Source organism: Phyllostomus hastatus, unplaced genomic scaffold (genome assembly GCF_019186645.2).
Source record: "Phyllostomus hastatus isolate PE091 unplaced genomic scaffold, TTU_PhHast_1.1 phas_contig_287, whole genome shotgun sequence".
Taxonomy (NCBI): Eukaryota; Metazoa; Chordata; class Mammalia; order Chiroptera; family Phyllostomidae; genus Phyllostomus; species Phyllostomus hastatus.
This window is the reverse complement of record NW_025333834.1, coordinates 341,274-367,565: the sequence shown is the minus strand read 5'-3', so window position 1 is coordinate 367,565 and position 26,292 is coordinate 341,274. Positions and strand designations below refer to the sequence as shown.

General features: G+C 41.8%; 1 gene segment (V, D, J or C); it reads right to left on the bottom strand.

Annotated features, from left to right (window-relative positions):
• The window catches only part of LOC123818629, a 95,797-nt gene that overhangs the window by 33,157 nt on the left and 36,348 nt on the right, over positions 1–26,292 (bottom strand).

Genomic DNA, 26,292 nt, shown 5'->3' with positions numbered 1-26,292 from the left:
GACCCATTGTCAGGGGTCAAGTGGTCCTCCAGAGGACAGATGGAGGTCTGCTGTGTGAGGACAGAGTTCACAGTGGTCACTGGGACCAAAAGTGCCCCTCTGGCTGCAGCATAGAGCAGCTGCTGTACTGCCCTGATGGCCAAGGCCCTGCTATCCTGCTTGAGGGGCTTGGACCTGATAGGGGACTCAAGGCTTGGAAAATTTTAGCCTAAGGTAAAAAGTTAGGAGTCTAGCAAATAATGTGTATGTTAAAGCTTTTGTTTCAGACTACAATAAGGCCCATCCTGGCTTTTGGGAAAAACAGCCAACCTCCTGGGACACTGAGAGAAGATTACCACCTGGGGATATCCGAATCTTTGTTCCAGGGAGAGCAGATGACTACACCTCCCCCTTGGGATCAGCTAACTACCCAGGACAGGGATGTTGCAGCTTCTGAACCTCAAAGCCCTCACTGCACCTTATTTGTCTTCTGCCACCCGTTTAAGATTGGGCTTGGAAAGAGAAGGGAAGATGGTTTGTTAGGGTATGAACACCCCAATCTCGCATCGCCGGCCATCGGAATAAAGCGCCCAGAAAAGATTCAATCGCTGTCATTGCTTATTGGATTTGGTAGTGACAGGCAGCCTGAATGCCAATGTCTTTTCCAGTTACAGACCCAAAGTGTCTGTGTCTCCAGCGCATATAGTTGAGTCACCCATGAGTTCCAGGTCTGGCGTTGGATTGGGGACCTCCTGAGGCCCTCAGAGGTGTGGTAGTAGCCCATGGGCCATTCGACAAAAGGTCACCGGCCACAGCCTTGGTCCCTTCCTAGGCTCAACTCATGGTGAATCTGCCCCATCACCTGGTTGTTCCCCCCGGTGCCCAGTCCACCTCGAGTTCCTATCTAGTCGGTTGCTGTCCAGCTATGCAGGCTGTGAGCATAGCTTATGATTGTCCAACAAGCACATTGATCTACATAATCTGTGGCCAGCTCACCACATTACTGACTTTGGCAAAACCCAGGGAGTATCTAGGCCAGTAGCTGTTTGCCTGTGAAGTGCACTGCCACCTGTAAGACCAAATTTCTGGCAAATCACACTAACCACCTGGCTGCTCATCACTCCTATGATCCCCAAGTTACCCATGCTGGTGATGGGGATGGTGTCAGGAAGACCCACCTCTGGGGGCCATCACAAGACATTGGCACAAGCACTACCATCCACATCCAGGCGGGATGACTACTGTGGTGGGTGAGGCATGAAGGTGGGACCTGGGTGTTCTGTGTACTGGGCTTGGCCAAACTCCAGGCACATGTCCTTCCTGATTCTCACGGCCCTTTCTTCCCAGGCAAATCCTCTCATGTGGGAAGGCTGGCAAGGCTGTTTGCCTTGGGGTGAAACCTTGCTAGCAACCACGTTGGACCTGAGCCTGACTCTTAGAAACTAGGGAAAGGAGATGCTTTGAAGGCTTTCACAGGCCCCTTTTCAGGGCCTTGTCCCCACCCAGGGTGTCAGGGTGTTGGTGGCTGTCTCTGGGTCCACGGCCATGACAGACAGCAGCCTGTGCCACGCCCAGCTCTGCCCCATCTGGGATGCCTGCCAGCATCAAGTGTGTTCCTGCTTGTATCCAGATATTGGAGGGCTATATGTACATGTGATTGTAAGCTATTGTCACCAGACCTCACGTCTCCTAAGACACTGGAAGTGAAGACCAAGCAAAGGGAAACAACGAAGGCTGCTTGCTGTTGGGAGCTACTGAAGCCGGGAGGCGGCCTGTAGCCCTGCACTTGTTAGAGGTCAGGGGCAGGCAGGAGAGTCAGAGGAGCTTTGCAGTTTTATTATGTGTAGGTATGTCATCACTATGTATATATAATAGTATGTGCATACATATAATATACATATAAAATACATCTACATAGTCCACTATATATTTTCATAGGTTAAATGATGCAGAAAAGAGGGGTACCATGAGGGGGCTGGGGAAGATGGACAACTCACAGGAAATGGGCTGTCCATGGGACTCTTTGTGGAGCAGGTTGCTTCCTGGGCCTGTGCTAGTGTCGAGGGTCAGGATTCTCTCTGTCCATGGTCTGGCTGTTGTCCCTCTATATGTTGTCTCTTAGGCCAAACCCTCCCCCAGTAATTTCTGGGTGTGAATGTCCATGAGGATTTCCTGGCAGTACAGATCTGTGGGGGACCCGCGTTTTGCTGACCCTCCTGGATTGTGATGGGCAGGTGTGGGGGTGGGGGCAGTCTGAGGCCAGGGGGAATCCCGCTTGTGGGTGGGTCCTCATTAGTACCCAGACACCAAAACCTGGCTTGGCTCAGCAGGGAATGGGGCCAATTGTGATTGACATCGCAAGTCCACAGGCTTATCTTGTGAGTACAGGATAAAGCACATAAAGATCATAAAGATAAGCACAACAATTAGGGGCCTCTCCTCTCTAACTGAGATAGTTTCTCAAACCATTTGTGATGCAGACCCCAACTCCTGGGGTCCACGTCATTATGGATGAAATATGAGATATTCACATGAACTACTGAGTCCCGTGGAGGAAAAGGGATGTCGTGGCTCTTCTCTCAAGGGGAGCAAAAGCCTTGGCCCTTGCTCCAATGAGCTTTTATTGTCTTACTGGGCCCATGACAAGAAGGTGTTCATTGACTATGCACAGACTCACTTTAGGTGGGTACCTTATACTGAAAACAAAGGAGAGGATGCTGGTAATCACATCACAGAAGAGGGATATTTGCAAATGAAAAGGCATAAGCAGTTGGACTGGTTACACTTAGCCTTGGAAGATTTAGCATGGTTTTGAAGAAGTTGCTTTGCAGTAAATGTCTTCAATTGAGGGTGAGGGAGTTTTAGCAAAAAGCAAGACTCATAGTGGCCTGGGTACATTTCAGGCCTGATTCCCCCTGGGAAAATCTATCCATGGGTGTGGGTCCTGTGCATCTCCCAGTGGGAGCTGGGCCCATGCCATGCAGAACGGCCTCCCACACATTTGTCCCCCAGTAAGTCTTTAGATACAACATCAAAAGTACAGTCCATGAAAAGGAAAAACCCATCAACTGAACTTTATTAAAATAAAAATAATATATATCTGCCTTGTGAAAGACACAGTTAAGAGTGAAAAAAGAACAACAGAAAATATTTCTAAAATATATATTTGGTAAAGGACCTGTATCCAGAATATGCATAGGACTGTGTAATTTCAATAATAAGAAACAAGAACCCAATTAGAAATAGGCAAAATACCTGGATAGACACCTCACCAAAGGAGACATACAGGTGTTAAATGCAGACATGGAAGATGCCCCACCTCTGACGGACCAAAAATTAAGACAATGAAGTACTATTGCGCATCTGTCAGAACGGCAAAAATAAGAATGAGCACCCCGCAACTATGAATGCTGAGAGGACATGGAGCAGCAGGACTGTTGTCTCTCCTGGGCAAGCTTGAAATGCTACAGCCAGTGTAGACAACAGTTGGACAGTTTCTTCAGTATCTAAACCCAATCTTACCACACGGTGCAGAAATCACACTCCTAGATATTTATCTAAAGGTGTAGAAACTCATGTCTACCCCCAAACTTGTGTAACAGGGTGCAGCTGGAAGGTCGGGGGCTCCAAATAGAAACTTGTAATGGGGTCCAGAACTCAGTGTCCAGGAAACATTAGAAAAAAAAATATTTATGTAGGATGTTCTCAACCCACAAGTCTGAGCTAGGGGATGGGACACATGGAGCAAGACCATTGAAAGTTGTTTTGAATAGCAACAGTTTTGCAAATAGCCTCTAGAATGGTCATTTAACATATCTATAACCTTTAACTGGTTTTATAGATATTTTAAGTACTGTGGCCCTGCTTTGAGCCAGGGGGATGGGAGTGACTTCAACCCTTGATTTAACTGGGAAGCAACTCCACCTGGTTATAGAGCCTGTGTAAGAGCTTAGAGATGATTGGTGCCACACCTGCCTGGACTTATTATGGCAGCCCAGTAAAGCTGGAAAAATATGGGAACCCTGGCAGTTGTGGCCAGTTGTGGGAGGAATTGGAAATGGTGCTGCAGAGGAAGAGTGGCACCTGGGTTTAAGCCCAGGGAGAGAAGCCATGCAAGGTCTTTTTGGGATCACACGGCCTGGGCAGAGAAGAACCATGTGGCTTTAGCAGGGGTGAACCATGTGGCATTAGAGTGCAGCCTTTTTGCCATGTGGCTTAGGAAGCAGGAGAGACTTTTCCTGGAAGGAAAGGGATGAAAGGACTCTTGCTGGGGGGCCAGGAGAAGGTGTCAATTGGGTTTGGATTAACTGGAGATTGCAGTGAAGATGCAGCTGATGGTGCCAGAACCAAGGAGCTGCCTGAGCCATGGACTTCTAGTCTTTTTTCTGAGATATGGTACCCTGGACTGGGCAGAGGAGGAAGGAAGGACTGTGAGTTTGTGAGTATCCTAAAAGACTTTGGAATCTCAATGAGGACATCAAGTCATTAATCTTAAATTTGTATAACTCTTTAAATAAATAGCCCCTTTCTGTTTCACCAATCTCTGACATTGAGAGACATCTTTCCCTGGTGGCGGACAAGGTGAACCCAGTATGGGGCGGGGGAATCGCCAGAGGACAAACATAGGTCTATTCGGTAATAGTATATCATTCCCCCAGCCCTGGGTCTGTTATGTAACACCTGCACATGGATGTTTATTGCAGCTTTATTCATAGTTGCCAAAACTTGGGAACCACCAAGATGCTTGGTGATGGATAGATAACCTGTGGCCCATCCAACACTGGAACTGAGCAATAAGGAGTGAGTTATCTCTTTCTGCTGAACTGATCCCTCTTTTTATTATATAAGGTCATTTTTGTGCATCTCTCACTGCTTTCTATTTGAAGTGTACTTTGCCTAAGTATCGCCACCCCTGCTTTCTCCTGTTTACCATTTTCAAGGGATGTCTTTTTCCATCTCTTCACTCTCACCTTATGTGTGCCTTAGATCCTAAGCCAATCTCTGATAGACACCACACACTTGGTGAATGAAAAACAGGCTACAATAAATATGTCAGTTCAGTGATGAACAGTAACCTCAAGGGGTGATTTGATCATAAATCTCTAACTGGGCACGTCATAATGGGTAGTCATACACAGGTCTATAACTTTGTTAGTAAAAGGATTATCTTTCCTGAAACCCAGCCTAGTTCACTGTTCTTGTGAATTTAGGTTAACGTTCCTTTTAAATGCCAGAGCCATCTTCTTTTTCAGACCTTTTGGAGGTGTGGCCTCACTCACAGGAGCACACGGTCCTGTATCTATCATGTACCTTTGTCTCTCCCACCTCTGTGCAATCTTCCTTACCTCCTCACCTTAATTCCAAATGTACAAAAAAGTCATGAATTGTTATTCTCCAGAGCCTTTCAGATCTTGTTCATGGCATGTCATCAGTTTTGCTCAAACTCATAAAAAATATCTACAGGTTTGGGTGTTGTTATGTTTACAGTTGGGTTTTGTTTTTTACCCATCAGCCACTCTGTATCTTCTGATGGGGGAATTTAATTGATTTACATTTAAATTGGTTATTTATAGGAAAGGGCCTATTGTGACCACTTTGTGCCTAGTTTTCTGTCTTGTAGCTATTTTGTTCTTCTTTCTTGATGTCTTCCTTTGTTTCATTAATTTTTTTGTAGTTACATTATTTAATTCCCTTGTTTTTTTGATGGATATAAAGTTTTAATTATGCAGCGCTGTGCAGTGAAACAGCTATTAAGGGGGTAGATTTCATGTGTTCTTAACACATGTCCACACACACAACCCTGTCAAATAAAAAAACCCAAGGGCGCAAAGAAACTTCTAGAGGTGACGGGTATGTCTATTACCTTGATTGTACTGATGTCTACTCAGAGTAGACATTAAATATATGCAGTTATTTTGTGTATAAATTATCTCTCCATAATTGTGTTAGAGAACAATTTCTTAAAAAAAGAAAATGAGATTACCAAGCCACAAAAAGACATGGAGGAATCTTAAATGCATAGTGCTAAGTGAAAGAGGCCCATTGGAAAAGGATGCCTACTGAGTGAGTCCTAATGCATGATGTTCAGAGGCACAGAGATACAGACAGTAGACATATGAATGATTACCAGGGAGTAGGGGAGGGTGAGGAGCAACTACGTGAAGAACTTGGGTTCTTCAAGGCAGTGAAATTGCCCTGGGTGATACTGTACTTGTGGGTGCATGACAGCAGCCAACTTAGAAGAGGTGACCAAGACAGCCTAATGGACAGCAGCCTGGAGGCTTCTGGATGCAAATGACATTATGCATTTGTAAAAACTCAGAGACCAGGTGGTGTGGCTCTGTTGGGTGGGGCATCGTCCCATACACTGCAAAGCAATCATTTCAATCCTCAGTAAGGACACACACCTAGTTTTCAGGCACAATCCCTGTTTTTCTCACATACAGAAGGAAACTGATCAATGTTTCTCTCTCACATTGGTGTTCCTCTCTCTCTCTCTCTCCCCTCCCCTCCTGAAAAAAAACAAAACAAAACAAATAAACAAACAAAAAGCCTTGTAGAACTGTACAAGGATGTTGTGGGGAACCAAGCCCCCAGGAAGGGGTCAAGAGTTAGGGTCCTGCATTGTGAGAATGATGCTTGGGCCTGTTCCTTGGCCTCGGGGGAGGTGACCTGACATTACCCCGGCCTTGTTTGTTATCGGATTGTTCCCAAGAGAAGGACAGGGAGGTGCCGGAGCCTTGGGGCGATGCGTCGTGTCCTTGGAGTTAATCTAAACCAGGATGTTCTGTACGTGACCTGAAGGGGTGTGTAAACTTTCTTGAACAAAGACTCTCATTGCGTAGCAAGCATTCTATTTTTAGAACATCTCACTATATAATGACAGGAGTTTTCAATAAACTTGCCTTTTGCCATCAGAGCAACTGGTCGCTCTCTCTTTTCAGTCCGTCACTGCGCGTCTCGAACCCACTGCCTCGCTGGCCGCGGCAGGATGTGAATCACAATGTTTTTAATTTTCTCCTGTTTTATTCTTGTTCAAGTACAGTTGTGTCCATTTTCCCCCAACTCCCTCACATCCCAGCCAACCCCACCTCCCACCCTAGTCCTACCCACTTTTGGTGTTGTTGTCCATGTGTCTTTTATACACATTCCTTGATAATTCTTCCCCCTATCTCCCCCACTATCCCCTCCCACATCCCTTCTGGTTACTGTCAGTTTGTTCTTAATATCAATGTCTCTGATTATATTTTGCTTGCTAGTTTTATTGATAAGTTCCACTTATAGGTAAGATCATATGGTATTTGTCTTTTACTGCCTGGATTATTTCACTTAACCTAGTGCTCTCCAGCTCAATCCAAGCTGTTGCAAAGGGTAGGAATTCCTTCTTTCTTTCTGCTACATAGTATTCCATTCTGTAAATGTACCAGTTTTCTGATCCCATCATTTAGTGATGGGAACTTATGTTGCTTCCAGCACTTGACTATTGTAAAATTGTACTGCTAAGAATACTGAAGTGCATAGGTTCTTTGGTGTTTCAGGATTCTTAGGGTATAATCCTAGGAGTGGAATTGCTGGGCCTAAAAGCAGTTCCATTTTTAGTTTTCTGAGGAAATTTCATACTGTTTTCCACAGTGGCTGCATCAGTCTGAATTCCCTCCAACAGTGTACTAGGGCCCCTTTTCCTAATCAACCTCTCCAACACGTGTTTATTGATTTCTTTATGATAACCATTGTCACTGGTGTTAAGTTGTATTTCATTGAGGTTTTAATTTTTATATCTCTGATTGCTAGTGATGCTGAGCATCTTTTCATGTGTCTCTGGACATACCTCTGTATGTCCTCTTTGGAGAAATGTCTGTTCAGTTCCTTTGCCCAATTTTCAAAGATTTTATTTATTTATGTATTTATTTATAGAGAGGAAGAGAGGAAGAAACAGAGGGATGGTAACATCAATGTATGGTTACCTCCTGCATGCCCCCTACCAGGGACCTGGCCTGCAACTCAGACATATGCCCCTGTTACAGAACACCAAGGTGGGGGGGGGGCTGCTGGGATGATATACTATTATCAAAAGGGACCCCCAGGTTTGTTATGTCCACCGCCAGAGGACAGATGTCTCTCAATGCCAGAGATTCGTGAAAAGGAAAGGAAATGTTTATTTAATGGTATACAGACTTAAAGTAGTGACCTAATGTCTTCATCAAAATCCCAAAGTCCCTTAAAACACCCATAAACAGACACAGTCCTTCCTTCCCCCCTTTACCCATTTTGGGGTACCATATTTCAGGAAAAGAAATAGAAGTCCATAGCTCAGGCAGCCCCTGGTTCTTCCCAGTACTCTGTGTCAGCTGGTAGGCCTCCCTCAGTTTCCGGAATCATCAGCTGTGTTGCCGGGATCTCTGCTAAAGCCAGGTTGTGGTTCACCCTTCTAAAGCTGCAGGGGATCCCCTCTGGCAAAGCTGAGAAGTTCTCTCTCCAAGGGCTGTGGGAGTCCCCACTCTGGCAAAGCTGCATGGTTCTCTCCCTGCGCAATGGCTGTGGGAGTCTCCACTCTGCCAAAGACTGAGTGGCTCTCTGCTCCTGCACTGACTGTGGTTATCTCTGCTCTGCCACAGCCATGTGGTTCTCCCTGCAAAATGTTTGCCAAGTCATGGTTTAAATCCCCACACAAATTCTCCTCTGCAGCCTCACTTCTGACTTCTTCCACAATCGGCTACACTTGCCAGCACTCTCATATCCTTCCAGCTTTACTGGTCTGCCATCATGAGTCTGGGAAGGTGTGGCCCCATGTCATGGAGGCAATCATCTCCGAGCTCATACATAGGTGCTGTAACTTGGGGGATCTGCCCCCCACTTACATCTTGGAGGGGAAGTTACTTCCATCCCCATGGCTCAGAGCATGGCTACAGCTATTTAACATATCCATGTACTCAGTTAAAGGTTATAGATATGTTAAATGACCACATCATCAGAGGTTAGCTGCAAAGCTGTTGCTATGCAAAACAGCTCTCAATGTCCTTGCTCCATGTGTCCCTTCCCCCAGCTCACATCTGTCGGGGAAGGGGGTGAGGACATCCTAATATTTCTTGCACACCTTGAGTTCTGGATGCTATTTCAAATTCCTAGTTGCCCCCACCCCTTGGCTACACCCTGTAACAATCCCTCCTTTCAGATTTATACCCACTTTATAATCTTATAAAGATTAATGGACAAAGCTCTCATATTCTTGTCACTGCTTCTGGCTGGAAATGGACGTTGTTCTACCCACCCATAGGTCAGGGGTGCCCGGAAAGGGGGTGGGGATGCAGCATGGAGGGAGTCCTTCCTGTAAGGGGAAGGATCTTACAGAATCCTGGTCAGTTGGCTGTCACCAGAAAGTCTCAGGCTTGGTGTCCAAAGGCTGGCATTACTGGACTGTTGGCATCCTGGTCATATTCTGGAGGTGACAGATTTGGAAAAAGTTGGAAGGCACAATTAAATCATAACCACTAAATGACAAAGGCAGGGACTTAGGTAAAAAATGGCCAATCTGGAGGAAGGTGTACAAGGCATGCTACACCTATCCAAAACTCTTGTGGCCCATTATACTTTACTCGGGCTGAGGTAATATATTAGGATTTCCCTCCTTTCAGATATCTGGGCCCTTTCTGTCTAAGCCATCAAGACAGAAAAGGGAAAATCAGTTCTAAAGTGAAGCCCACAGATCGCCCGAGCCCTTTACAAACCCAACCACTTAGGTTCAGCCAAACCGTTGAGTCTCAGGGGTCGATGATGAAGATGGGCTCCTTAAGTGAGGCCTATATTGCAACCAATCACTCAGGTAATGAAGTCATAGGCACACGTCCTATGGAAACAGAAGAGCACACAGGTTAATTCACACACCACTCCCAGAACCAGTCTCTGTGCCTGTGAGACTGTCTTTCGGGAAGATATTCAGTTACAAGGTCTTTCCTGTAATGACATTTAGCAATGGCAATTTGACAGGTCCTCCATACCTGTAGACTGTACATCTTTGGTGATATTACCAACCCAGTTTCAACTTTCAAATGAAAACAAACTTTCAAGACAGTTAGCTGTTCCATTCTGATGTCCAATACCGAGCACTGTGATTTTCCTTGAACCACAATTTTTCTCCTTAAGATCACCCTCACTGTTTTTAAAGGGACCACTTTGAGTCCCACTTTTAATTTTGACTGTTCCTTTGCATAAACACACCCAGAGCAGCCTGGATCACTTAGGATCTTTAAGTCCACTTTGCTGGAACTCACAGGGAATTTTTAGATTGACTGTTCATTCCGCCTCTTAGGGCACAGAGGCAGAGCCACACATCTGCCATCTGGCTTAGCCTGTACCAGTTGTTTCACTCAAATCCTTGAGGCTTCCATTGTGCCCACAGGTTCCTTTTTGGCCATCTTTCAGGAAAGCAATATTTGTTCCTTCCCTGGAAAGACTGGAATGAACTACATAACCAACCAAAGTACCAGGCTTTTCTTGTGAGCTTACACTAGCTTTGCAAGTCAATCCCAGTTCCTCAGGGCTTTCTGGTGACGACCAGAACCCATACATGCCTCCTTCAGGTGTGACAATCTAGTCAAAGTCTTGGTTAACAAAACCACTATTAATGACTGGTCTTATTGGTCTCATGCACAGAAACCCAATGTCATCATTCACTCCTTCAGAATGCCAAATTCTGGAGGGATCAGGTAGGGAGAAAAATACAAAGTGTGAAGGAAAATTATTTTCCTTCTGATATCCTCCAAGATTGCATCTCCCTGCCTTACACATTCCATTACTAACTAATACTACACAATTCCTTTCTAAAACTTTCACTTTCACAGACCTTTTTGCAACATTCACAAACCTTCTAATCTTCCTTTCATACACTTTCTTCATTTACATAGCTTATACTTTCTCATTTGTTTTCCTACAGAGTGTGAAGTTTCAACCTTTCCTGGAATCCTTAATTTCCTGTTCAGAACAGATACAGAGCAAAATCCAAAACACAGAGTTCCAGAACAATACACAGGTAGAGGCATTCTCTTGCACCAATGCGTCCATTGGTGCCTCGCAGAGACACGATCCTTTCCCATCCGGTCTCATGGCAGACACATGCCTCCTTTGCCTCTGGCTGAAACTCTCATCAGCCCCAAATGACCCTTCCTGGGTCCCAAGTGGCAAAGGCATGCTCCCCAACCAGTTACAGGTGACCTTTCCTAGGTCTTACAGTGACCTTTCTTTTTTTATTTTATATTTTTTAAGATTTTATTTATTTATTTTTAGAGAGGAGAGAGAGTGGGGGGAAAGGGAGAGAGAGAGACATCAATGTGTTTGTGTGGTTGCTGGGGGCCATGGCCTGCAACACAGGCATGTGACCTGACTGGGAATCGAACCTGCGATGCTTTGGTTTGCAGCCTGCGCTCAATCCACTGAGCTATGCCAGCCAGGGCACAGCAACCTTTCTTAGGCCTTCCAGTCCAGAAGGTTTCTGATCCGAAACAAAACCAAATGTGGGAAATGTGTTCTTTTCCCATGAAACCAGAAAACATGTAGTTGAGGTTTTCTTTACTCCAGGTTTACAATTTTCACATCCTTTATACATAATTCTAGTCATCCAGATTTAACCATCAATCTCCTTTAATCCTGGTTCCTTTCCCACACTGGGAAGGACTATACTTAAACTCAGCACTTAAACTCAGCATGTGGCAGCTAAAAGTCCCTAACACTACAGGTACCTTCCACTAAAAGTCCCTAGATTCGCAGGGACATCCTGCAGCTTTCTGAAGCTTAGACTTTGCAAACATTCTATATAACAGATGGTCACCTTTGGACCTCAGTTCATGACCTTCAGAACCAGAGCCATTCCAATCAGAACCAGTTACACAGAGAACCTGACTGATGCAGAGCCCACACAGCAGCCGCACACAGCCCGTGATCTGGAGAGAGCCCTTAGCCACCACCTTGCCCAGTTCCAAGATGGCGGCACCTGTGCATGCTGAGTCATCCAAGATGGCGGCGCCCATGCACACCGGGATGTCCAAAATGGTGATGCTTATGCAAGGTCAGTCCTCCGTGGTGGGGCACTCACGTGCCTCATCCCCCATTTTCCCCAAAAGGGCGGCATGCCCACACAGCTTGCTGTCCGATCCCCACCCCACAGGCAGGATGGGCTTACCTAGCCTAGGGGTTTGCTTTCTCCCCAAACCTGAGGACAGGTCCCTTTACTGCCACCTGGGCTCCCCGAAACTGTAAGTGAGCAGACAGGGGCAACCCGGGAGCAGCATGCTAACCAAACCATTATCCACAGCTCCATTATTCCAAAACGGTGTTCAGAAACCAGTTTTCAGCCGAACGATTTCACGTCTCTGCTCCCTCCCCGTTTCATTTCTTTTTCACCTTTCCAGGCGTGATAGGCGGCCGATGCCCTCGGGAGGAGTGCGGAGAAATCCTCGAGACTGGGAAAACTCCGAAGCCTCACTCTCTCGCACCTGAGGGGGTCGGTCTGCCTCGGACAATTATCGTGCCATCTGGGTCGCCAAAAACTGTTACAGAACAAACAAGGGGGGCCTGGGATGATATACTATTACCGAAAGGACCCTCTACCAGGCTCGATTGTCCACCACCAGAGGAAAGACGTCTCTCAATGCCAGAGATTTGTGAAAAGGAAAGGAAATGTTTATTTAATGCTATAGAGACTTACAGTAGGGATCTAATGTCTTCATCAAAATCCCAAAGTCCCTTAAAACACCCATAAACACACACAGTCCTTCCTCCCCCCTTTTGCCCAGTCTGGGGTACCATATCTCAGGGAAAGAAACAGAAGCCCGTGGCCCAGGCAGCCCCTTGTTCTTCCCAGTAATCCATCTCGGCTGGTAGGCCTCCCTCGGTTCCCGGCACCCTCAGCTGTGTCGCCGGGATCTCTGCTAAAGCTGGGTGGTGGTTCCCCCTTCCAAACCTACAGGGTCCCCACTCTGGCAAAGACCCAGTGGCTCTCTCCTCCTGCACTGACTGTGGTCCTCTATGCTCTGCGACAGCCGTGTGGTTCTCCCTGCACAATGGCTGCTGCGTCTGGGTTTAAATCCTCATGCCAATCCCCCTCTCCAGCCCCATTTCTGACTCCTCCCACAAATGACCACCCTTGCCAGCACTCTCATATCCTTCCAGCTTTACTGGGCTGCCCTCGTGAGTCTGGGCAGGTGTGGCCCCATCTCATGGATCCAGTCTTCTCCAAGCTCCCACTCAGGTGCTGTAACTTGGGGGATATGCCCCCAGTTACATCTTGGTGGGGGAGTTACTTCCATCCTCCTGGTTCAGAGCGTGGACACAGCCATTTAACATGTCTATGAAACCAGTTAAAGGTTATAGATATGTTAAATGACCACACTAGAGGTTAGCTGCAAAGATGTTGCTATGCAAAACAGCTCTCAATGGCCCTGCTCCATGTGTCCCTTCCCCCAGCTCACATCTGTGGGGGAAGGGGGTGAGGACATCCTAATAGTTCCTGCACACCTTGACTTCTTGACCCCATTTCAAACCCCTATTTGCCCCCCGCTTGGCTGCACCGTGTAACACCCCAACTGGGAATAGTACCAGTGACCCTTTAGTTTGCAGGTTTGTGCTCAGGCCACTGAGCTACACCAGCTGAGGCCCATTTTTTAATTCAGTTGTTTGTCTTCCTGAAGTGGAGTTGTATGAGTTCTTTATATATTTTGGAGATCAAACTTTTGTCTGAGGTATCATTGGCAAATATAATTTTCCCATCCAGTTGGTTCCCTTTTCATTTTGCTGATGTTTTCTTTGGTTGTATTGATGAGAGAGACCTGGTTTTTCTTGCTGATGCATGTAAAGAATTACATATCAGCAGATCTGATAGTATGTAATCAGTTTATTAGTGGCCTGTTCCCATTGAAGAGAACAGGATCAGGTAGAGTAGAGGGTGAAAGGCAAAGTTTCAGGGCAAAGTAGGGTGAAAAAAACAAGAGTGGCTGGTTACCAAGGTGGCAAGCCCCTGGGCAGCCTAAGGTCGGTTGGCCAGAGGCCCCTGTGGCCTGAGAGCCAAGAGCCCCCTAAACCCCGGAGAGAGAGAGCAAGTCCTTTGTTCTCAGGGTTTATATAGCTGGTGGGATAGGAGGGAAAAAGTTACATATTTATTAACGGGTAAATCAACTGGTCTCCTTTCTCCTCCCTGCCTCGGTTTACTATGTGGCACCAGCTTTCCTGGGGAGATGTAACTACCCACACTTAGGTGTGTGGCGGGGTCTGTTAGCCCGAATCTTTATCTTGCTCCAGACTCCATTCGGTCATCTTGTTGTAAAACAAATACGTGACAGGAGGCAGTTAATTAAAGCTGGGGCACTTTCCAAAGTTATTTATGGGCTCTTTCTGTCCCTCGTAAAACAGATAGTGACCAGAGGTAGGCAATTAACCAAACTTGTTTAATGGGCTCTTTCTTTGGGCACTGGGGTCCTTGTCCCACATTCAGGCCTTGGGATGAAAGCACAGTTTCAAGGCTTTCTTTTCCAGATAGTGGAAATGTTACATAGAATTTCAAGAACTTTCTTTCTTGCTAATATAGTGTTTCTTGTGATATTGGAACACCTGGCAAGATTATCAGATTAGGCTCAGGACTGCTGAGTTAACATGTGAGACTGGTCTCCTTTCTCCTCCCTGCCTCGGTTTACTATTTATTCTACCTAATTGGTAAAAGGCATTCCCTGGCAACCAGGGTGCTAATGCTGGCCAGTGACAGTATTGCAGGCTCAGAGTTCTTCCTGTGCTGCCTCCTGCTTCAGTGTGCAGAAGCTTTTTATTTTGACGAGATCCCATTTGTTTACTCTTTCCTTTATATCCCTTGCTCTAGGGAACATATTGGTGAAAACATTGATGTGTGAAATAGCTGAGATTTTTCTGCCTATATTCCTCTCTAGGATTTTATAATGTCCCAGCTCATATATTTTAATTTTTATTTTTAAAAAGATTTTATTTATTTATTTTTAGAGAGAAGGGAAGGGAGGGAGAAAGAGAGGGAGAGAAACATGGCCTTTGTGCGGTTGCTGGGGGTCATGGCCTGCAACCCAGGCATGTACCCTGACTGGGAATCAAACCAGCGACCCTTTGGTTCAAAGTCTACGCTCAATCCGCTGAGATACGCCAGCCAGGGCAATCCCAACGTATATTTAATTTTTTTATCCATCTTGAGTTTATTTTTGTATATGGTGTAAGTTGGTGGTCAAGTTTACTTTTTTTGCATGTAGTTGTCTAGCTCTCCCAACACCATTTGTTGCAGAGGCTATTTTTACTCCATTTTATCCTTCTGCCCCCCTTTGTCAAATATTAATTGACCATACAGACAAGGGATTATTTCTGAGTTCTCTATTCTGTTACAATGACCTGTGTCTTTTCTCATGGCAATACCAGCCTGTTTGGATTACTGTGGCCTTGTAATATAGTTTTATGTCTGATATCGTGATCCCTCCTACCTTGGTCTTCTTTCTCAAAATTGCTGTGGTTATCCTGGGTCATTTATGGTTCCACATATGTTTTAGAAATGTTTGTTCTATATCTGGGAAATATGTCATTGGTATTTTAATAGGGATTGCATTGAATTTCTAAATGGCTTTAGATTGTATGGCCATTTTGATGACATTCATTCTTCCAATCCATGAGCACAGTATATGTTTCCATTTGTTTTTGTCTTCCTTAATGTATTTCTTAGCGTGGGCTGGGAACCAAAGTGTCCCAGGTTCGATTCCCAGCCAGGGTACATTCCTGGGTTGCAGGCCATAACCCCCAGCAAATGCACATTGATGTTTCTCTCTCTCTCTCTCTCTCTCTCTCTCTCTCTCTCTCTCTCTCTCTCTCTCCCTCCCTTCCCTCTCTAAAAATAAATATAAATAAAATAAAATCTAAAAAAAAAGAAAACAATTTGCAATTAATAAATATATAATTCTATTTAAAAAATGTATTTCTTCTGTGTTGTGTAGTTTTCTCAGAACAGGTCGTTTACCTCCTTGGTTAGGTTTATTCCTAGGTACTTTATTTTTCTTTTTGTTCTATCAAATGGGATTTTTATCCCTGATATCTGTTTCTGATATTTTATTGTTGGTGTACAAAAATGCCTTTAATTTCTGAATATTAACTTTGTATCCCACTGTTTTGCCAAATTCACTTGTTAGGTTTAGTAGCTTATTGGTGGAGTCTATAGGGTTTTCTATGTACAGTATCATGTCATCTGTAAACAGTAACCATTTTACTGCCTACTTTCCAATTTGGATGTGTTTTATTTCTTTTTCTTGTCTGATTGCTGTAGCAAGGACTTCCAGTGCTATGTTGAATAGGTGTAGTGAACGCAGATACCCTTGTCTTCTTCCTGATCTTAGTGGGAAAGCTATAAGTATTTCCCCATTGAGAATGATGTTAATTGAGGGTTTCTTGTATATGGCCATTATTATGTCAAGGAATACTCCCTCTATTCCCACTTTGCTGAGTGTTTTTATAATGAATGGGTGCTGTACCTTAGCAAATGTTTTTTTTTTCTGTATCTATTGATATAACTATGTGATTTTTGTCTTTTATTTTTTATGAGATATATTGCATTTATTGATTTGCAAATATTGTACCATCCTTGTATCCCTGGGATGAATCTTACTTGATCATGATCTTTTTAATATATTGGTGAATGCAGTTTGACAATATTTTGTTGAGTATTTTGGCATCTATATTCATCAGCAATATTGGCCTAGTTTTCTTTGTTGCATTTTTATCTGTTTTTTGGATTAGGATGATGCTGCTTCATAAAAATAGTTTGGGAGTCTTACCTCTTTTTGGATTTTTTGGAGTTGTTTGTGAAGGAAAGTGGTTAGTTCTTCCTTAAATGTTTTGTAAAATTCTCCTGTGAAATCGACAGATTCAGGGCTTTTGTGTGCCAGGAGTTTTTTGATTACTACTTTGTTTTGTAAGATGTTATCAATCTGTTCAGGGTTTGTGTTAGTTCTTCATTGAGTTTTGGAAGATTATATTTCTCTAGAAATTTGTCCATTTCTCCTAGGTTTTCAAATTTCTTGGCATATTAGTTCTTACAATCCTTTGTATGTTTGTGATATCAGTTGTAATCTCAACTGTTTCATTTCTGTTTTTATTTATTTGAGTCATCTCCCTTTTTTCTTGATAAGTCTGCTTAAAGGCTCATTGATTTTGTTTATCTTTTTGAAGAACCACTTCTGGGATTTATTGAGCTTTTGAGCTGTTCTTTTAGTCTCTATCATTTAATTCTGCTCTGTTCTTGGTTATTTTCTTCCTTCTACTCACTCTGGGCTTTTTTTTTTTCTTTCTGTCCTTCAAGTTCTGCTAGATGTAGGGTTAGGTTGTTTATTCATAATGTTTCTATCTTTTTTAGGTAAGCTTGTATCACTATGAACTTTCCTGTCAGGACCGCCTTTGCTGTTTCCCATAAGTTTTGAATTGTTGTGAGTTCATTTTCATTTCTTTCCAGAAACTGATTCCATCCTTGATGTCATTCTTAACCCTTTCATTGTTTAGTAGCATGCTATTCAATCTCCATGAATTTGTGTGATTCTGAGTTTTTTCCTTGAGGTTGGTTTCCAGTTTCCGGCCCTTGTGGTCTGAGGAAATGTGGCATATGATATCAATTTTCTTGAATTTGTTGAAGCTTGTTTAGTGTTCTATCATGTGGTCTATCTTTGAAATTGTTCCATTTGCATTTGAAAGAGAGTGGTTAGCTTTTCTGTTGGACATTCAAATGGACATTTGAAAAGAATGTGTGTTTTGCTTCTTTGGGATGAAAGGCTCTCTATACATAGCAGTTAAGTCCATTCACCTAGGGCATTATTCAATGCTGCAATATCCTTGTTGATTTTTTTTTTTAAGATCTATCAATTTTTGACAGTGGAGGTTTAACATATCCTAGTATAAACATATTGCTGTCTATGTCTTCCTTGAAGTACTAGAAGAGTTTCCCTATATATTTGCGTACTCCTAGGTTGGGTGCACATATTTTTATAATGTTTATGTCTTGTTGATGGATTATTTTTTTGAATATTATGAAGTGTCCTTTAAATTCTTTTCTTAATGGCATTTTTTTTTATTTTTCTTAATGAGTTTTTATTTAATTTTTAATTGTTTTTTATACTTTTACAGTTGTCCCATTTTTCTCCCTCTGCCCAGCCCATCCCCCACATCCATAGTAAATCCCTGCACTGTTGTCCACATCCATGGATCTTTTATATATTGTCCTTGACTAATCCCTTCACCTTCTTTTAACCAGTGTCCACCCCACTTTCCCCTCTTACAGCTGTTAGTTTCTTTCACAGTTCTATGCCTGTGGTTCTATTTTCTTATTAATTTATTTTGTTCCTTAGAATCCTCTTATGAGTGAGATTGTATGGTTTTGTCTTTTACCTCCTGTCTTATTTCACTTAGCATAATGCTTTCCAGTTTCATCCAGCATGTCCCAAAGTGTACGAGTTCCTTCTTTCTTTCTGCAGCATAGTATTCCATTGTGTAAATGTACCACAGATTTTTGATCCACTCATTTACTGATGCACACTTAGGTTGCTTCCAACAATTGGCTATTGTAAAGTGTGTTGCTATGAACATTGGGGAGCATAGGCTCAGGATTCTTAGGGTTTATTTCCAGTCATGGAATTGCTGGGTCAAAAGGCAGTTCCATTTTTAGTTTTTTTTTGAGGAAATTTCAAGCTGTTTTACACAGTGGCTGCACCAGTCTGCATTCCAAGCAACAGTGTACTAGGGCTCCCTTTTCTCCACAACCTTGTCAGCACTTACTGTTTGTTAATTTGTTTATGATGGCCATTATGACCATTGTGAAGTGGTATCTCACTGTGGTTTTAATTTTCATGTCTCTGATAGCTAGTGATGCTGATCATGCTTATATATGTTTCTGGGGCCTCTGTATGTCCTCCTTGGAGAAGTGTCTGTTCAGGTCCTTTACACAATTTCAATTGGGTTGTTTGTCTTCCTGGAGTGGAGTAAGAACTTTATATACTTTGGAGACCAAACCCTTATCTGAGATATCATTTGCAAATATATTTCCCATGTGGTTGGTTCCCTTTTCATTTTGCTGATGTTTTCTTTAGATGTGTAGAAGCATTTTATTTTGATGAAGTCTCATTTATTATTTCCCTTATGCCCATTGTTCTTAGGGATGATTCAGTGAAAATATTATGTGTGGAATATCTGATATTTTCCTGACTATGTTCTTCTCTAAGATTTTTATGGTGGCATGACATATATTTCATTCTTTTGTCCCTCTTGAGTTTATTTTTTGTGTTTGGTGTAAGTTGGTGGTCGAGTTTAATTTTTTTTCATGTAGCTGTCCAGGTCTCCTCACACCATTTTTGAAGAGGCTATTTTGATTCTATTTTATGCTCCCACCCCCTTTGTCAAATATTAATTGACCATACAGACAAGGGATTATTTCTGGGCTCTCTATTCTGTTCCATTGATCTATGTATCTTTTCTTATGATGAATACCATACTGTTTTGATTAGAGTGGACTTGTAATATAGTTTGATATCAGGTATTGTGATCACTCTGTTTGTTCTTTCTCAAAATTTCTGCAGCTGTATGGGATCATTTATAGCTTCATATAAATTTTTGAAATGTTTGTTCTCTGCATGTGAAATATGTCATTGGTATTTAACAGGAGTTGTGTTGAATCTATAAATTGTTTGGATACTATGGACGTTTGGTGATGATTATCCTCCAAACCATGATCATGGTATATGCTTCCATTTATTTGTGTCTTCCTTATTTTATTTTTTTTTTTAGTATTATGTAGTTCTCTGAATACATGTCTTTTACCTCCTTGGTTAAGTTTACTCCTATGTATATTATTTTTCTTGTTGCTATAGCAAATGGATTCTTCCTAATTTCTGATTCTGATATTTCATTGTTGGTACACCAAAATGCCTTTAATTTCTGAACATTGACTTTGTATTCTGCTGTTTTGCAAAATTCACTTATTAGGTTGAGTAGGCTTTTGGTGCAGTTTATAGAATTTTCTATGTACACTATCATGTCATCTGCAAACAGTGACAGTTTTGTTTCCTCTTTTCCAATTTGGATGTTTTTCTATTTCTTTCTCTTGCCTGACTGTTGTGGCTAGGACTTCCAATACTATGTTGAATACAAGTGGTGAAAGTGGACATCCTTGTCTTGTTTCTGATCTTAGTGGGAAAGCTTTTAGTTTTTGCCCATTGAGTATGTTGTTGGTTGTATGTTTTTTATATATGATCTTTATTAATTTAAGGTATGCTCCTTCTACTCCCACTTTCCTGAGTGTTTTTTCAATCACAAATAGGTTCTGTACCTTATCACATGATTTTTCTATATCTATTGATATGATCATGCGATTTTTGTCTTCAGTTTTGTTTATGTGATGTATTACATTTACTGATTTGTGAATATTGTGACACCCTTGCATCCTTCAGATGAAATCCACTTAGTCATAGTGTATGATGTTTTTAATGTATTGCTGGATGTGTTTTGCAAATATTTTGTTGAGGATTTTAGTGTCTGTCATCATCATCTGTCAGTGGTATTGGTTTGTTGTGTCTTTACCTTCCTTTGATGCCAGAATGATGCTGGTCTCATAAAGCAAGTTTGGGTCTTCCTTCTTCTTGTATATATTTTGAAAGAGTCTGAGAAGCATAGGCATTAGCTCTTCCTTAAATGTTTTGTTCAATTCCCCTGTGACACCATCCAGTACTGTGGTTTTGTTTGATGGGAAATGTCTGATTACTGCTTCAATTTCATTAGTTGTTGATGGTCTGTTCAAGCTTTCTTCTTGATTCAGTTTTGGAAGATTATATTTTTCTGGGAATTTGAACATTTCACCTTAGTTTTCAAATTTATTGGCATATAGTTGTCCATAGTAATTTCTTAGAATCTTATGTATTTCTGTGGTGTCAATTGTAACTTATCCTCTTTCATTTCTGATTTTATTTACTTAGGTCCTCTCCATTTTTTCTTGATGAATCTGCTTAAAAGCTTGTCAATTTTGTTTATCTTTCCAGAGAACTAGTTCCTTGATTTATTGATCCTTTAAATTGTCCTTTTTGCTTGTATATAATTTAATTTTTCCCTGATCTTGGTTATTTCCTTCTTTCTGTTTCCTCTGTGGTTTGTTTGTTTTTGTTTTTTCCAGTTCTTGTAGGTGTAGATTTAAGTTGTTTATTTGAAACGTTTCTTTCTTTTTTAGTTAAGCCTGAATTGCTATGAACTTCCCTCTGAAGACTAACTTTGTTGTGTCTCATAGGTTTTGGACTGCTGTGTATTCATTTTCATTTGTTTCTAGAAACTTTTTTTTCTTCCTTGATCTCATTAACTTATGCATTGTTTAATAGTATGCTATTCAGTCTCTATGTGGTTGAAATTTTTTTAGTTTTTTCCTTGAGGTTGGCTTCTAGTTTCAGACCCATGTGGTCCAAGAAAGTGCTTAATATAATTAATATAAATTTTATTGAGTATGTCAAGGCTTGTTTTGCGTCTATCATAAGGTCTATCTTTGAAAGTGTTACATGTGCATTTGAAAACATTGTGTATTTTGTGTATTTTTGGATGAAAGTTTTTATATATATATATATATATATACACACACACACATATATATGTGTGTGTATATACATATACATGCATATATATACACACACACACATATATACATATACACACACATGCATATATATATATATATATATATATATATGTATATACATACATACACATATAAAGTCCATTTGATCTAATGCTTCATTCATTTCCACAGTATCTTGTTGATATTTTGAGTGGAAGACCTATAGTTGTTCCCAGGGGGATGTGAAATCCCCTAGTATAAGCATGTTGCTGTCTGTAACTCTCTTGAAGTGCTCTAAGATTTTCCTTATATATGTGGGTGCTGCTATGCTGGGTGCTTATATGTTTACAATGCTTATATCATTTTGTTGGATTCTTCTCTTGAGTATTATGAAGTGTAATTCTGTGTCTCCTTTAATGGACTTTCTTTTGAAGCCTATATTGTCTGATATAAGTATTGCTACCTCAGCTTTTTTTTTCCCCTATTTGCTTGGGATATTTTTTTTCCAACCCCTCATTTTCAGCCTGTGTAGATCTTTTGTTCTGAGATTGGTCTCTTGTAGGCAGAGTATGTGTGGGTCATATTTTCTTATCCATTCAGCTATTCTACGTTTCATACTAGAGCATTTAGTCTATTTACACTTAAGCTTATTATTGATAAGTACTTATTCATTTTCCCTTTTTACCTGTGTTTCTCTATGTCACTCTTTGTCTGTCTTTTCTTAAAGCAGTCCCTTCAGCATATCTTGCAGTGGTGATTTGGTGGAGATTTGCTTTCAGCCTTCTTTTGTCCAGGAAACTCCATATTTCACCTTCCACTTTAGTTGAGAGCCTTGCTTGGTAGAGTAGTTTTGGTTTCAGGCCTTTTCTTTTTTTTTAAGATTTTATATATTTATTTTTAGAGAGGGAAGGGAGGGAGATAGAGAGAGAGAGAGCAATGTGCGGTTGCTGGGGGTTATGGCCTGCAACCCAGGCATGTACCCTGGCTGGGAATTGAACCTGGGACACTTTGGTTCCCAGCCTGCACTCAATCCACTGAGCTATGCCAGCCAGGGCAATAGGCCCTTTCTTTTTATTACTTGGAATACTTCTTTCCATTCCATTCTGTCTTGTAGTGTTTCTGTTGAGAAACCTGCTAATAGCCTTACTGGAGCTCCCTTCTATGTTACTCTCTGTTTCTCCCTTGCTGCCTTTAAGATTCTCCCTTCATCTTTGAATTTTGCCATAGTAATTATGATGTGTATTACAGACCCCTGGGGGTTCCTCTTGATTGGGATCTTCTGTACTTCCTGGACTTGTGTAACTTTTTCTGCCATCAAATCAGGGAAGTTTTCCATTACTTTTCAACCAGGTTTTCTACACCTTGCCCCTTCTCTTCTTTTTCTGGCATCACTTTTATACATATATTATTCTTTTCATATTGTTCTGCAGTTCCCTTAACCACTCTTCATTCTTTTTCAGTCTTTTTTTTTTCCTTTTCCTGCCCTTTCTTGGACTTTTTTTTTATGTTGTTCTCCAGCTTGCTGATTCTATCCTCTGCTTCATCTAATGTGCTTTCGATTGCTTCTATTGTGTTCTTCAGTTCAGAAATTGTATTCTTCATTCCCTCTTGGCTCTTGGCTCAAAGTAGATAGTTATTTTGTCTTTTTGAATGCTGATATTGTTTGCAGTAAATTCCTCATAGCGTTCCTGTAGTTTTGGTAATTATTACTGAGTTCATTGAGCTTACCATTGTTTTGAATTCAATATCTGATAGTTTACTTTTCTCTATCTCATTTAGCACTCTTTTGAAGATTTCTCTTTTTAATTGGACTTTTTTAAATTTGTCTTCTCATTACTTGTGAGATGCTTCTTCTGTTTTTTTTACATATATTTTATTGATTATGCTATTACAGTTGTCCAATTTCTCCCCTTTATTCCTCTCCATCCTGCACACCACTAACACCTGCATTCCCCCACCTTAGTTCATATCCATGGCTCATAAATAGAAGTTATTTGGCTTCTACATTTCCTATAATATTCTTAATCTCCCCCTGTCTATTTTCTACCTACCATCTACGCTACCTATTCCCTGTTCATTTTCCCCCATTCTCTCCTCCCCTTCTCAGCTGATAACTCTCCACGTGACCTCCATTTCTGTGATTCTGATCCTGCCGTAGTTGTTTGCTTACTTCATTTTTGTTTTTGTTTTTGTAGGTTTGGTTGTTGATATTTGTGAGTTTGTTGTCATTTTACTGTTCACAGTTTTTATCTTCTTTTTCTTAGATAAGTCCCATTAACATTTCATATAATAAGGGCTTGGTGATGATGAGCTCCTTTAACTTGACCTTATCTGGGAAGCACTTTATCTGCCCTACCATTCTAAGTGATAGCTTTGCTGGATAGAGTAATCTTGGATGTAGGTCCTTGCCTTTCGTGACTTTGAATGCTTGTTTCCAACCTCTTCCTGCCTGTAAGATTTCCTTTGAGAAATAAGCTGATAGGATTCAAGGAATTCTTTGTAGGTAACTGTCTCCTTTTATCTTGCTTGCTGCTTTTAAAATTATTTCCCTATATTTAATCTTGTGCAATGTAATTATGATGTGTGTTGGTGTGTGCTTCCTTGGATCCAACTTCTTTGGAACTCTCAGAGCTTCCTGGACTTCCTGGAAGTCTATTTCCTTTGCCAGATTGGGGAAGTTCTTCATTGTTTTTTTAAATAAGTTTTTAATTTCTTGCTCTTCCTCTTCTCCTTCCAGAACCCTTATGGTTTGGATGTTCAAACATTTAAAGTTGTCTTGGAGGTTCCTAAGCCTCTCCCCATGTTTCTGAATTATTTTTTTCTTCATTCTGTTCTGGTTGAATATTTCTTCCTTCTTCTCCAAACCATTTATTTGAGTCCTGGTTTCCTTACCTTCACTTTTGGTACCCTGTACATTTTTCCTTTATTTCACTTTTGATAGCCTTCACTTTTTCCTGTATTTTGTGACCACACTCAATCAATTCTGTGAGCATCCTGATTACCAGTGTTTTCAACTATGCGTCAGATAGGTTGACTATCTGTTTGTCACTTGGTTGTATTTTTTATGGAGCTTTGATCTGTTGTTTCATTAGGTCATTTTTTTTCTCAGCACACCTGTTATGTAGTAAGGGGTAGAACCTTAGGTTTTCACCAGGTTATGATAACTCTCACGGTTGCATTGTGGTGCTGTATGTGGGGAGGAGTGTGAGAGGGACCTGTGTCCCCTGTTCAGGTCTATGCCAGCTTTCAGTCACCTCTGCTACTACCCACAAGCAAATTGGGCCCCTCTGGTGCTGATTCCACAGGTGGGTGGTTTTGTTAGTTTCTAGGACCCTGCATTTCTCTCCAACAAACTCTCTTGTGAGGCTGGGAGTTTCTCCCACCACAACAACCCACACAGGTTTTTTCAGTCAGAGGTTTTGAGGCTTTATTTCACCACACTGGAACTCTGGGTTGTGTGGTCTGTCTTGCTCCCCAATTGTTCCTCCCAGTTTATCTGCATGCACTAGCTCTTCTAGCCTCTTCCTCACCCAGTCCACCAACGGCCACAATCCTCAAGCCACTGCCTTGCTGCAAGCCCTCTTTCTACCTGGCTGTCCTTCTCCAACCCTCCTACTGGTCTATTTGAATGTTTATTCTTTAACTCCTTGGTTGTAAGACTTCCATACAGTTAAATTTTATGTCAGTTCTGGTTGTTTTTTGTTTTTAAATTTGTTGCCCTTCTTTTGATTGTGCAAGGAGGTACAGTATATCTACCTATGCCTTCATCTTGGCTGGAATGTGCGATGCTTCTTCTTTGCTTCTGCTTCTTAAATTGATCTATTTTGACTCCCTGAGTTCATGGTGTGAACTTCTTGGTTAGGAGACCTGTGAGATTCACTAATACAACCTCCTCAGTCTTCTGAACTTGATGCTCTTGGGATGCCCTTTATATCATTTATGTTGGCTCCCTGGATATAACTGAGTTTTGATTGTTGTTGGGTCATATTTTGTTGGGTCCTTCCCTCCAGCTGGTTGCCTGAGGGTCACTCCACCCACCATGCCTTATATGCTGTTGTGCAGGTGCTGCTAAGACAAAACCACAAAGTCAAGGAAACAAACTCACACCCACAAAAATAACTCCACCTTGTAATCCCAATATCAAGAGAAAGTGAACCAGTATTAATAAAGATGTAAATAGATTAAGACTATTATAAGAAAAGAGAGTGAATATTAGATGACCTACTGAAAAATGATGTTGAGAGATTAAAGGGAGGAACACAAATAAGTGTGGGAGTCAGAGCAACACAGAGAGAGAAAGTATAATTTTAATCATGAATATAAAAGGGAATGGAGAAGGCAGAATATGCACAAATTTGATGGACATGAAATGAATGTTAAAAAGCCATTCAGGAAAGGAAATATAGCAAATCATTGAGAAGACCACAGTGGATTTCATCTTGTTAGCCTCTAGTATTTACCACTGTGTTTTCTTTCTGGATCTGCCTCTGGTGATGTCAGATGGTGACCCCATCTGACCTTAGTCAGTCTGTTCCGGACTTCCAGGGATCAACTGTCTGTAGCTGACTCATTTAGTTGTTAATCTAGTTACTTTGCACTCAGCAGTCTGGCTTAAGCCTCATAGGGCAGGGCAGAATACTTCCTGGGGTCAGGGCTATTGTTTCGCCTCAGGTTGCTACCACTTAGAGGACAGTGGCCTG